Consider the following 12,500-nt stretch of genomic DNA (forward strand, 5'->3'; position numbering starts at 1 on the left):
GGGTTACGTTAGACAATGGATATCATTATCATCCTTGTCATCATCATCATTTTCATCATCATCACCATTATCTACGTCGTCGTCGTTGTCGTCGTTGTCGTTAATGGACCTGCAGTCGATGCAAAACGCCCTATTGACAGGTTTGAAGAGAACGGCTCGTGCTAAATAATGGAGGCAATATATATCACGCCTGAAGGGGCTCAGACACCAACTAGGTCTGCACACATCTGTTGTGAACTGGAAGATTGGGCAAAAAAAAAATCTCCGTTCTTAATCCACCAGATGCAACGACTGCGATTCAAGCCCTCAACAATCAATAACTTTAATGTATGACACGTATAATGTACAGAAATTTGCCTTCAAAGTTGTCTCAATAAGAAAGGGGAGAAAGAGAGAGGGGGAGAGAGAGATGATGATGATGATGATGATGATGTTTTATTGAAGAAACACATAAGGTTCATTTCAATGGGGAGTTGGGGAATAGGAGAGAAAGAGAGAGAGAAAGAGAGGGAGAGAGAGAGAGAGAGAGAGGAAAAGAGAGAGAGAGAGAGAGAGAAAATGCAACCTATTTTAGTGTGGGGTCAACAAACTGGATTGCGTCCCCTCTTTCAGTTTGAAAGTCCTACGTTTTATCCATACGGCTGTTGCACCCGTTGGATGGTGATGGTGGGGGGCAGGGGTGGGGGTGTAGACGGGGCTGTGAATGTGTGTAGGGGGGAGGGGTGCGTGGGTGGGGGCGTTGGGGGTATGGGGGTGGGGAAGTGGGGGGTTATGATTCAACTGAACGGATATCAAAAGAGATTCAGCAAACAAGGCGTTCTTTGATGTCTGTCTTCAGTTGGATACGGCTATAAACCGAGTGCAATATGCACGTAAAAGAACACTCAGTAATGAAAAAAAAAAGTTTGTCCCTGGCAAAAATCTTGAAAATTCCACGTTCAACAAGAAAAATTTATATATATATATATATATATATATATATTCGCAGGCATTAAGATTTTTTTTTTTTTTTTTTTTTTTTTGATGGTTGGCGCTACGTAGTGGCGATGCGCGGACTTGCAGCCCGCAGTTCACACAGAGAAATCTGTTGTGACAAAAAGTAACATAACACAACACTGCACCATTGTTGGCGTTCAGGACGGTACTTAAGACATTGCATCTCTGGATCTATAGCCCTCCCCACCCACCCCCATCCCCACCCGCATAATTATCATATCACCATAAATCTGTCACACCACACCAGCACACAAAGGCTCACGTTGGACGGACCACAATGGATCTCACGGTTTGAAAAACGCCTTGTCCATAAGTATTCGTTTGCATAGGCCTTGACGACATATTGTAATCTCACATGACACAGCGTTGCATGCCGATGAAGGATGATAAAGCTAAGGGAAGCGGTTATGAATGCTCGCGCGCGCACGATTTATGTGTGTGTGTGTGTGTGTGTGTGTGTGTGTGTGTGTGTGTGTGTGTGTGTGTGTGCGTGTGCGTGCGTGTGTGTGTGTGTGTGTGTGTGTGTGTGTGTGTGTGTGTAAATAGTTGTAGAAGGGAATACAGTTATGAAATTATATCTATCTATATCTACGTATGTATACGTATGTATACATATATAATGTGTGTGTGTGTGTGTGTGTGTGTGTGTGTGTGTGTGTGTGAGCAAGAGATAGAGGGGAGGGGCGAAGTGACAACACACGACACAGACTCATGAGATGATGGCAGTTAGCGCCTTCTCCTTCTTCTCCTTCTTCTGTAATAACCTCTTAGAGCCATTGGGGCGACGCACAGAAGAACTGTTTTCCAGATTCCTCCAGGTCTGCTGGTTGTGTGTCAAAGCCCGGGTCGCTGCAGATAGCTTTCCAGTCCAAAGTTTGTTGGGGGGCCGGGGGGGGGGGGTTCCTCTTCCCCTCCGTCTCCCTCCCTCAACAGTTCATCAGAGTATTGTTTTAGTAAAGCTGTTGGATCTTGTTTCGTGACCATACCAGTTAGTTCCATGGTCAGTCAAAGCCAGTCCTGCTGAGAGCAACAGTGTGGGGTGGGGTGGGGGGATAGTAGCTCAGCAAACCGACCCTAGCGGTTATGAATAAATAAATAAATAGATAAATGATAAAACAGTTGTACTACTATTACTGCTATTACTGCTACTATGATTGATGATAATGGTAACCACAAAAAGAATGATGATGATGATGATACATTAGTTATATTGCGCATAATCAAATGATTGTGCTCTAAGCGCGCGCTTTATGATTACAAGAGAGAGAAAGAGAGAGAGAGAGAGGAAGGAAACATGACGAATTATGAAAAGACACTGCATACTGCATCAAAAATTAAATACTAGACTCAACGTCCATAACTATTATACACCCAAAATTCATTTTGAACATCCAGCACCCCTCCTCCCCCCCCCCCCCCCCCCCCCCGCCCCCCGCAACACACACACACACACACACTGCTGGAATTATGCAAAGTCCCCGTTCGCTTTTTTTGTGTTTTTTTCTTTCTTTTTTTTTCAATTCCCTCGCAAATCGATTTGCACTGAAGGTGACTGAGTGCAGAGTGAACAAAGCATCCTCTCGTGGTCTACTATTATGCGACCTGAGGAAAGCTGAGAAGGGGGTGGGGGGTGGAGGGGAGCCGGAATGGGTGGGAGGAGGGGGTTGCGAGATGTGGGTGGTTGGTGTGTGTGTGGGGGGGGGGGGAGTCGGGTGAGGAGGAGTGGGGGCGTGGTAGGTACTCGAGCTCTTACGATCGGAGATCTGTGACAGCTGCTGCGGCCTGCTGTGATTTCCTTTCGTTCCTCCGTGCGTTTGTTTTGGGCAGAGAAATATTTGTTCACGAATGCTCGACGCTGGAGTTGACAGTATCATCTTTTTTTTTATTCTTCATCTGTCTGTCTGTCTGTCTCTGTCTCTCTCTCTCTTTCTCTCCCTTTTTGTCGTATGGGCTTTGGACAACAAATATAACGATGGTGATAATGAAAATACCTTGTTGAACCCTTATAAACTTCCAGCCCCTTCCCTACCCCTATTCACGCTCGTTATACTACTACTACTAGTAATAATAATAATAATAATAATAGTAATGATAATAATAATAATGAAATAGTATAATAATAGTAATGATAGTAACAATCATTTTAATTACGTTTTATTGTCATAATTTGGTTTGTTTCGTGTTCATTTGCTTAGAATCTAGTATCACCAACTTGCGTTCTAAGACAATGAAAGAAAAGAAAAACTAACTCAGCCAACCAGAGCTGATTCCAAGAAGTTCTCGTTGTCCTGTCCTGAAAGAAAGTTCTGAAAGTAACAGACCTCAAAAGTTGCACCTACTTTTTGTATCTTTGTTCGTGGTAAGTGTTTTTTTTTTATTGAATTGTACATATTTTCCATGCGGTTTTAACCTTCACAATGGTGTAGCTTGGCTGGCAGGCTATTGTTGCCAATGTGCACAAACGTATGTGCACGTGTGAGGATTATTATTTCCAAAAGAGACATATCTGAGACGTCTGCTGAGAAAAAGACGACATAGTTAACAATTTAAAAAATAAATAAATAAAAAGGTGGGGAAACAGGCACACATAGACAGACAGATAGACAGAGAAGACGACGGTCGCAATAGCCGAGTGGTTAAAGCGTTGGACTCTTCAATCTGATGGTCCCGGGTACGAATCTCAGTGACGGCGCTTGGTGGGTAAAGGGTGGATATTTTTCCTATCTCCCAGGTCAACATATATGCACACCTGCTTGTGCCTAAACCCCTTCGTGTGTATAAGCAAGCGGAAGATCAAATACGCACGTTAAATATCCTGAAATCCATGTCAGCGTTCGGTGGGTTATAGAAACAAGAAAATACCCAGCATGCACACCCCTGAAAGCGGAGTATGGCTGCCTACATGGCGGGGTAAAAACGGTCATACACGTAAAAGCCCACTCGTGTACATACGAGTGAACGTGGGAGTTGCAGCCCTCGAACGAAGAAGAAGAAAAAAAACTTACAAACTGCACGAACGACATTTGAACGACACAGTTTGGTTGACAACAGAGAACCTCCCCCCAACACGTTATTTCAGTTATTTCGCCGCCAGATCATTATCAAAGAAATAAACGCGGATAAAACAAACCAGCAAATAAAAAAAAAAGCAAGTGGATAGATAGATCGATAAATTGATTGATTGACTGACAGACAGACATACGGACAGATTGATAGATTGACTGACAGACAGACATACGGACAGATTGATAGATAGATAGATAGACAGACAGATAGATAGATAGATGTGGTGTGTCCATCGAGATCGATGATGACCATCGTTGTCATCCAGCTGGGGGATGGGGGGAGGGTGGTGGTGGGGTGGGGGGTGGGGGGGATGATGCTCATGAATCTATCTGTGAATGCGCAGATGACTGAATAGTCCAATCTGCGCACGAAATGTTCGCTGACAGTTGGGGCAGACAAAGACAGGCATATCATTGTCAGGGGGCTTGTTTGCCCGTGACTTTCTGGCCTGCCTCTTCTGAATAGCTGCAGCAGTCCTGTTGGCCTCGCACAACTTGGCACCTTTGTGCACAGCAGCGCGCCATTTGTCACGGTCCACTGCAGATTCCTCCCAGGAGTCAGGGTTGATATCAAACGCTTTAAGAGAGACTTTCAGAGTATCTCTGAAGCGCTTCTTCTGACCTCCGTGTGATCTCTTCCCTTGTTGCAGCTCGCCATAGAAGAGCCTTTTGGGCAGCCGATGGTCTGGCATGCGCGCCACGTGTCCAGCCCAGCGAAGCTGGGACTGCATCAGGATGGTGAAGATGCTGGGAAGGGTGGCTTTTGCGAGCACCTCTGTGTCTGGGGTCCTGTCTTGCCACTTGATGTTCAGTAGCTTCCTCAGGCATGTTGTGTGGAAGTGGTTCAGCTTCTTGGCATGTCGTTGGTACACTGTCCAAGTTTCGCAGGCGTACAGTAGTGTGGGGAGAACTACTGCTCTGTAGACCTTTAGCTTGGTCTCAAGACTAATGCCTCTTCTGTTCCAGACATTTGCACTGAGTCTGCCAAAAGTTGCGCTTGCTCTTGCAATCCTGACGTTCACTTCATCGTCGATGGTCGCATTTCGTGATAGTGTGCTACCAAGGTATGTGAACCGCTCCACCGCACTGAGTCTCTGACCGTTGACTGTGATGTTGGGCTCAACGTAGGGTTTCCCTGGGGCTGGCTGATGGAGAACTTCAGTTTTCCTCGTGCTGATGGTAAGGCCAAAGTTCCTGCTGGCAGTGGCAAACTTGTCGACGCTGAGTTGCATGTCAGCTTCAGATCCAGCGTTGAGGGCACAATCATCAGCAAACAAAAGTCTCTGATGATGTCTGTCATGACCTTCGTTTTTGCTTGTAGCCTTCTGAGGTTAAACAACTTGCCATCTGTTCGGTACTTTAGGCCGATTCCAACATCGCCATCTCTGAAGGCATCAGTAAGCATTGCAGAGAACATGAGGCTGAACAGCGTTGGAGCCAGGACGCAGCCTTGCTTGACACCATTTGTGACAGCAAAAGGAGCAGATGTTTCGCCATTGTCCTGGACTCGAGCCTGCATGCCTTCATGGAACTGGCTGACCAAGGAAATAAATTTCCGAGGGCATCCGTACTTGGCCATGATCTTCCACAGTCCCTCTCTACTCACGGTGTCGAAGGCCTTAGTGAGGTCGACATAGGTGGAGAACAGATCAACATTTTGCTCCTGACATTTCTCTTGCAGCTGCCTTGCAGCAAACACCATGTCGGTGGTTCCGCGCTCTTTCCGGAATCCACATTGGCTCTCAGGCAAATGACCTTGGTCAAGGTGTGCTGTGAGGCGGTTTAGTAGGATCCTGGCAAGTATCTTGCCTGCGATGGAGAGCAAGGAAATGCCCCGATGGTTATCACAGGCTTGCCGGTTCCCCTTTCGCTTGTACAAGTGAATGACAGATGCATCTTTGAAATCCTGGGGGATCGTCTCTTCTTTCCACATGAGTGAGTACAGCTGATGGAGCTTCTCAGTCAGCACAGTGCCTCCATCCTTGTAGACCTCTGCTGGTATGGAGTCTGAGCCAGGTGCTTTGCCACTGGATAGCAGACGGATTACTTTCTGGGTCTCAAGAAGTGTTGGCGGATCGTCCAGTGCTTCGTTGATGGGGACTTGTGGGAGACGGTCTATGGCTTCATCATTTATGGAGGAAGGGCGATTTAAGACACTGTTGAAGTGCTCAGCCCAGCGTTCGAGAATTTTCTCCTTCTCGGTGATCAAGGTATTCCCATCTGCACTGAGGAGGGGGGATGATCCTGAGGATGTGGGGCCGTAGACTTCTTTTAAGGCATCATAGAACCTCTTCATATCGTGCCTGTCAGCATATCCCTGGATCTCATCAGCTTTGTCACTCAGCCACTTATCCTGCATCTGGCGTAACTTTTGCTGAACAATCCTGCGGATGGCATCGTACGCATCCTTTTTTGATGTGGACTTTGGGTTGCTCAGGTAGGCTTGATGCAGACGGCGTTTCTCATCCAGAAGCTGCTTGATTTCATCACAGTTTTCATCAAACCAGTCTTTGTGCTTTCTGGTCATGGGTCCCAGGGTCTCTGAAGCTGTACTATAGATCAGCTCACGCAGGGTCCTCCAGTCAGACTCCACATTCTGGTTGTCCAGAGAGGCGGATTCCAGACGATCTTCCAGCAGTTCCACAAAGGACTGTTTGATGGTGAAGTTATTCAGCTTAGCGATGTTGAGCCGTTTTGGAGCCTTCTGGCCTTGGGGGCGTCTCTTGGGCTGGATTCGAATATTCAGCTTCGAGACTACAAGGCGATGGTCTGTCCAACACTCGGCACCGCACATGGTCTTTGTTACATGTACATCTTGCCTATCCCTTTTCCTGACGATGACGTAATCGATGAGATGCCAATGCTTTGAGCGTGGGTGCATCCATGACGTCCTGTTACGGGTAGGGAGGCAGAAAACTGTGTTCGTTATCAGCAGTTCGTGCTCTGCACAAGTCTGAAGCAAAAGCAATCCATTTGGGTTGCAGTGGCCCACACCGTGCTTTCCAATCACTCCATCCCAGGAGATGTAGTCAGAGCCAACTCTAGCATTGAAGTCCCCAAGAATGATGAGCTTGTCTGCTTTAGGGATAGCAGCAATGACAGAGTGAAGGTCCTCGTAGAACTTCGCCTTCACTTCATCCGGGTTGGTCATGGTTGGGGCGTAGGCACTGACAATGGTGAGGTGCTTCTGGCCAGATGCCAGTGGGAGTTTCATGGTCATAAGCCTATCGTTGACTCCCTTTGGGATTCCAGCTAGCTTGCTGACAAGTGCTGTTTTTACTGCAAAACCAACGCCAGCCTCACGTCGCTCTTCGCTTCCTCGTCCACTCCAGAAGAAGGTGTAACCAGATCCCCGTTCACAGAGCTCGCCTTCGCCTGCAAGCCGAGTCTCACTCAAGGCTGCGATGTCAATGTTGTATCTGGCGAGTTCGGATGCAACCAGTGCCGTTCTCCTTTGGGGTCTGTCCACGTTATCTCTGTCCAGGAGAGTCCTTATGTTCCAAGCACCAATGGTGAGAGGAACGATCCTTGTTTTTTTCTTTTCTTTCTTTTTGTTTCGACCGCTGATGTAGGGTCCCCGCCAGCCGCGGTATGCTGGCCAGGGTGATATGGAGCAGGCAATTTTTAGGGCACCTTTTCTAGCCCCTTCCTCATGCCAGGGAGGTGAGCAGTGCATTCCTAAAGAGGGCTGCTCAGACGCTCAGACGGCTGCCGAGCTCCATCGCTGCTCCTGTCGATGAAGAACGACCCTATGGCCTGAGCCGCCTGCGTGCAGGTCTGCGGCTGCGACTGCCAGTGTACCCACACCTGTCGTTTCGTCGCTCGCCTGTCGCCACAGGACTTGGGGGTGATGAAATGATGAAGGATGAAAGGTCATTTTGGATGACTGATGACTTGCGCGATGAGTTTGTTTAAAGTGAAGAGGATTTGCGCAACGTCGACCTCACTCTCTCGTCCGGGTCCACCAATTTCCAGTGGCAAGACTAAGTCAAGACGACTGGAGGATGAGCACGGATGCAGTGGATGACCAAGATATCCTTTCGGTGTCTCATCTTGCTCTCTGCACTCCACAGTGCGTTGCTGTAACCGCCTTCCTCTCCGTTGAACCGATAGGTTTCTTCCGCAGATTCTGCCGGATCCAGACTTCGCATGCATGGGTAGACACACCCCGGGGGCCAACTGTGTGTGGCATGCACACAGCACAGTGGAGCTAGATGGCCGTCGGTGGCTCTCCTGAGCCGACGCCCTTTTATGGATCTCCATAAGGGTGTCTAGCCACCCACCTCACCAGTCCCGGAAGGGAGCAGTGGGAGTGCCGGTTTAGTCACCAGCAACCCGACCCTGAACAGGTTGTACTGGATTACAGGTTACCAGTAGCAGATCTAATGACCTGACCTGACCTAGATAGATAGATAGATAGATAAGCAAAAACAGCCGCCCCCAAAAGTTGAAAATTATTAAGTTATTGGTTTTGCACCTAAAATAAAGATTGACAAGAATATTAAGTGACAAAAAGGACTCCCTTTTCATTAACAGCTGCTGGGAAATTAATCATACAACTGACTCGCTGACAGGTGGAACTGTTTTAAAAGCTAAAGTAGTTGAAAACATTATTGATAACAAACTTTCACAATACTACAAAATTTTACATAACACAATAAGAAAAAACAACAAAACCAAACACGGTGGATGTTGAAGAACCAATGGCAAGAAAGAATAGGATGAAGAAAGAACCGGGCCATGTCTGACAACGATAGAGTGCCAAACAATAACCATAGTAATTATGGTGTCAAAAATGATGATGATGATGATGATAATAATAATAATAATAATAATAATAATAATAATAACAACAGCAACAACAATGATGATAATAATGGTGACAATAATAAGAACTGGAAGACGAAGAAGAAGAAGTTCAGCTCAGCTCAGTCACTCACGGAGGCGTCACTGTGTTCGGACAAATCCATATACGCTTCGCGACATCTGCTAAGCAGAGGCCTGACCAGCAGCGTAACCCAACGCGCTTAGTCAGGTTTTGATGAGAAAAAATAACAACAACAAAGTTTTTATATATATAAAAACAATGAATGCATCATTAAATTGATACAAAAAGAAAGAAATGAATAAGTAAATAAATAAACAAATAGACAAATGAAGAAATAAATAGATGTAAAAGAAGAAGAAGATAGGGAGAATAACAACGACGTGCACAGTGATAAACAATGATGCCAGAACATAACTAAACTAAAACAAAATAATGATAATAAAATAAGATAGATATTAACACACACACACACACACACACACACACACACACACACACACACACACACACATTCCCCTACCTTACAAACGGACAGCGCAGGATCCCGATACTGTTGGTGTCAAACTCCCTACCTCCTCTGATTGACCCTTTCTCAGATGTGCACAGATGTGTGTGTGTGTGTTTAACTTACCATCCCATCCACGACTTCGCCTTTTATTCGATCCTATTTTTACCTCCACCTCGCCGCCATTTTGGCCATGCGTCACAAGGTCCCCGGCCGGTTGCACAGAAGCTGTCCCCCATCTGTGACTGGGTGTGACTAACGAATATCATAAGGGTAGGTGGGACTTTTTTGCCGAAACGTAATAGACCTACGCCTTCTTCTATTTCTTTGTCCTTTTAGTTTGTACTTTTTGACTCTTTCATAAGATACAGTTTCCCTGTCATATTTATCTTCTCTTGGCGTGTTTGTTCTGCTTTTGTTTGTTTTGTTGTTCTTGTTGTTGTTGCTGTTGTTTACCATTTCTTTCTATTTTATCGTTATAACAGTACAGAATTAATCCGTGTGTGTGTGTGTGTGTGTGTGTGTGTGTGTGTGTGTGTGTGTGTGTGTGTTTTGTGGTTTGGTTTTTTTTTTTTTTTTTTTTTTTGTTTTTTTTACATTTTTCTACCGTATTTGTGTTCTCTTTGTTCGCCCGTGGTACACTTTTTCTCTCGTTATTATTTTCTACTCTCTTCATCCCTTCAATAGCCTTTTTTTCTTTTCACATCAATACTCATCCTTACTGTATTTCTTCCTCAGACCCATTTGTATCGTATTTCTGATCTCTCCCAATAAAAAAATATATATATATTCTCTTTTGTGGTGTATATTTTCCCATTACCCTTATATACCTTTAGCTATTTCATACCGGATGTCGTCTCTTGAAACTTTTGTGCCTGTGTATTTTCTTACATTTCTGTATCGTTCATTTCTTTTTCTTTACCCTTTCGTAATGCATTTCTGCTCTTTATCATTGTATAAAGCATTTCTTTTCTTTAGTCTTCCTTTAACTCACTCAGTACGGCCAGTCCTCTCTTCTCCTCTACACAGACCCCTCGGGGGATGTCCAGTGGGTGTCTGAATGACCCAACCTTTAGCTTCCGTCGTCAGAATTGTGGTATTTTTTGTCAACATTCACGTCTTCAGTATAAGAGCCTTCCGCTTGCAATATTTTGATGATGGTAATTGGGGTAAAATGCTGTTAACGTCGTCTCTTTCGCCGTTCGTATGGAGAGAGTTAAAGCATTCCTTCATTTTACTCTCCTGCAAAGTATATAGTTAATATCCACAGAACGACGAACAGGTCTTTTAACGGGACCTCAAACGTCGTACAAGTCAAGTCAAATCAAGTCAAGTAATATAGTGTAAAGCATGCCTTCTCTTTGCCGTTCTGTAAAGCATTTTCTTCTTCTTACGCTTGTGTAAAGCATTCTCCCCTCTTTTACTGTTTTGTTAAGCATTTCTTCCCTATACCCTTATGTAAAGCATTTTCTTTACTCTTCTGTGAAGCATTTTCTTCTCTCTACTCTTTCTGTAAAGCATTTCTTCTCTTTAGTCTTCTGGAAACATTTCTTCTGTTTTCCCTTCTGCAAAGCATTCCTTGTCTTAGCCCTTCTATAAACCATTTCTTCTCTTTACCCTTTTGCACCGTATATCTTCTCTTTACCCTTTTGCTCCGTGCAACATTGTCATTACCCTTTTGCACAATATTTCTTCTATTTACCTTTTTGTACCGTGCAACTTATCTTTACCCTTTTGCACCGTATATCTTCTATTTACCCTTTTGTACCGTACAAACTTTCTTTACCCTTTTGCACAGAATGTCTTCTATTTACCCTTTTGTACAGTTCAAGCTGTCTCTTCCCTTTTGCACTGTATATCTTCTATTTGCCCTTTTGTACAGTGCAAGCTGTCTACCCTTTTGCATTGTATATCTTCTATTTGCCCTTTTGTACAGTGCAAGCTGTCTCTACCCTTTTGCACTGTATATCTTCTATTTGCCCTTTTGTACAGTGCAAGTTGTCTACCCTTTTGCACTGTATATCTTCTATTTACCCTTTTGTACCGTACAAACTTTCTTTACCCTTTTGCACAGAATGGCTTCTATTTACTCTTTTGTACAGTGCAAGCTGTCTACCATTTTGCACTGTATATCTTCTATTTGCCCTTTTGTACAGTGCAAGCTGTCTCTACCCTTTTGCACTGTATATCTTCTATTTGCCCTTTTGTACAGTGCAAGTTGTCTCTACCCTTTTGCACTGTATATCTTCTATTTGCCCTTTTGTACAGTTCAAGCTGTCTCTTCCCTTTTGCACTGTATATCTTCTATTTGCCCTTTTGTACAGTGCAAGCTGTCTCTACCCTTTTGCACTGTATATCTTCTATTTGCCCTTTTGTACAGTGCAAGTTGTCTACCCTTTTGCACTGTATATCTTCTATTTACCCTTTTGTACCGTACAAACTTTCTTTACCCTTTTGCACAGAATGTCTTCTATTTACCCTTTTGTACAGTGCAAGCTGTCTCTTCCCTTTTGCACTGTATATCTTCTGTTTGCCCTTTTGTACCGTACAAACTTTCTTTACCCTTTTGCACAGAATGTCTTCTATTTACCCTTTTGTACAGTGCAAGCTGTCTCTACCCTTTTGCGCTGTATATCTTCTATTTGCCCTTTTGTACAGTGCAAGCTATCTTTTTGTACTGTAAATCTTCTATTTACCCTTTTATACCGTACAACTTGTCTTTAATCTCATGCACCGTATATATTCTATTTACCCTTTTGCACCGCACAGTCTGTCTGTGACGAAGGCGTTTTAGAGTTGCTTTGAATCTGTGGAGTAAAGAGGGATTCTTCTTCTTCTTTTTTTTAGCTGAGAGTTCAGTCCCCTTGAGTTTTTATTTTGGGAGTGAGTTGTTTGTCAGTTGATATTTTCGGTGTGAGAAATGTAGAGAGTGAGCGAAGAAATAAGTTGATGTGGATATGTTATTTGATAGTGGAGCTGAGGATGTGTCTTTGAGAAACAGTGAGAATGGGAGTGAAAACGTACTGTAGTTTTTGTTGAAGACATATGTATGTATACTTTTTCTGGTAAATGTGAACTTGGAAAAGAAGCCGCTCAAGAGAAGAAA

The 12,500-nt window shown here is 44.4% G+C and overlaps 1 protein-coding gene across 2 annotated transcripts in view; it reads right to left on the reverse strand.

The window, feature by feature from the left end:
• The window catches only part of LOC143290217 (EGF-like domain-containing protein 2), a 52,187-nt gene extending 42,668 nt beyond the window's left edge, over window positions 1-9,519 (reverse strand). For both annotated transcript variants that reach the window (XM_076599547.1, XM_076599546.1), the window contains exon 1: window positions 9,410-9,519. The gene's annotated coding sequence lies outside the window, so the exon portion shown is untranslated. The remainder of the gene's footprint in view (window positions 1-9,409) is intronic.
• Window positions 9,520-12,500: the final 2,981 nt, after the last annotated feature.

This window comes from Babylonia areolata, chromosome 15 (genome assembly GCF_041734735.1).
Source record: "Babylonia areolata isolate BAREFJ2019XMU chromosome 15, ASM4173473v1, whole genome shotgun sequence".
In the NCBI taxonomy this organism is placed as follows: domain Eukaryota; kingdom Metazoa; phylum Mollusca; class Gastropoda; order Neogastropoda; family Buccinidae; genus Babylonia; species Babylonia areolata.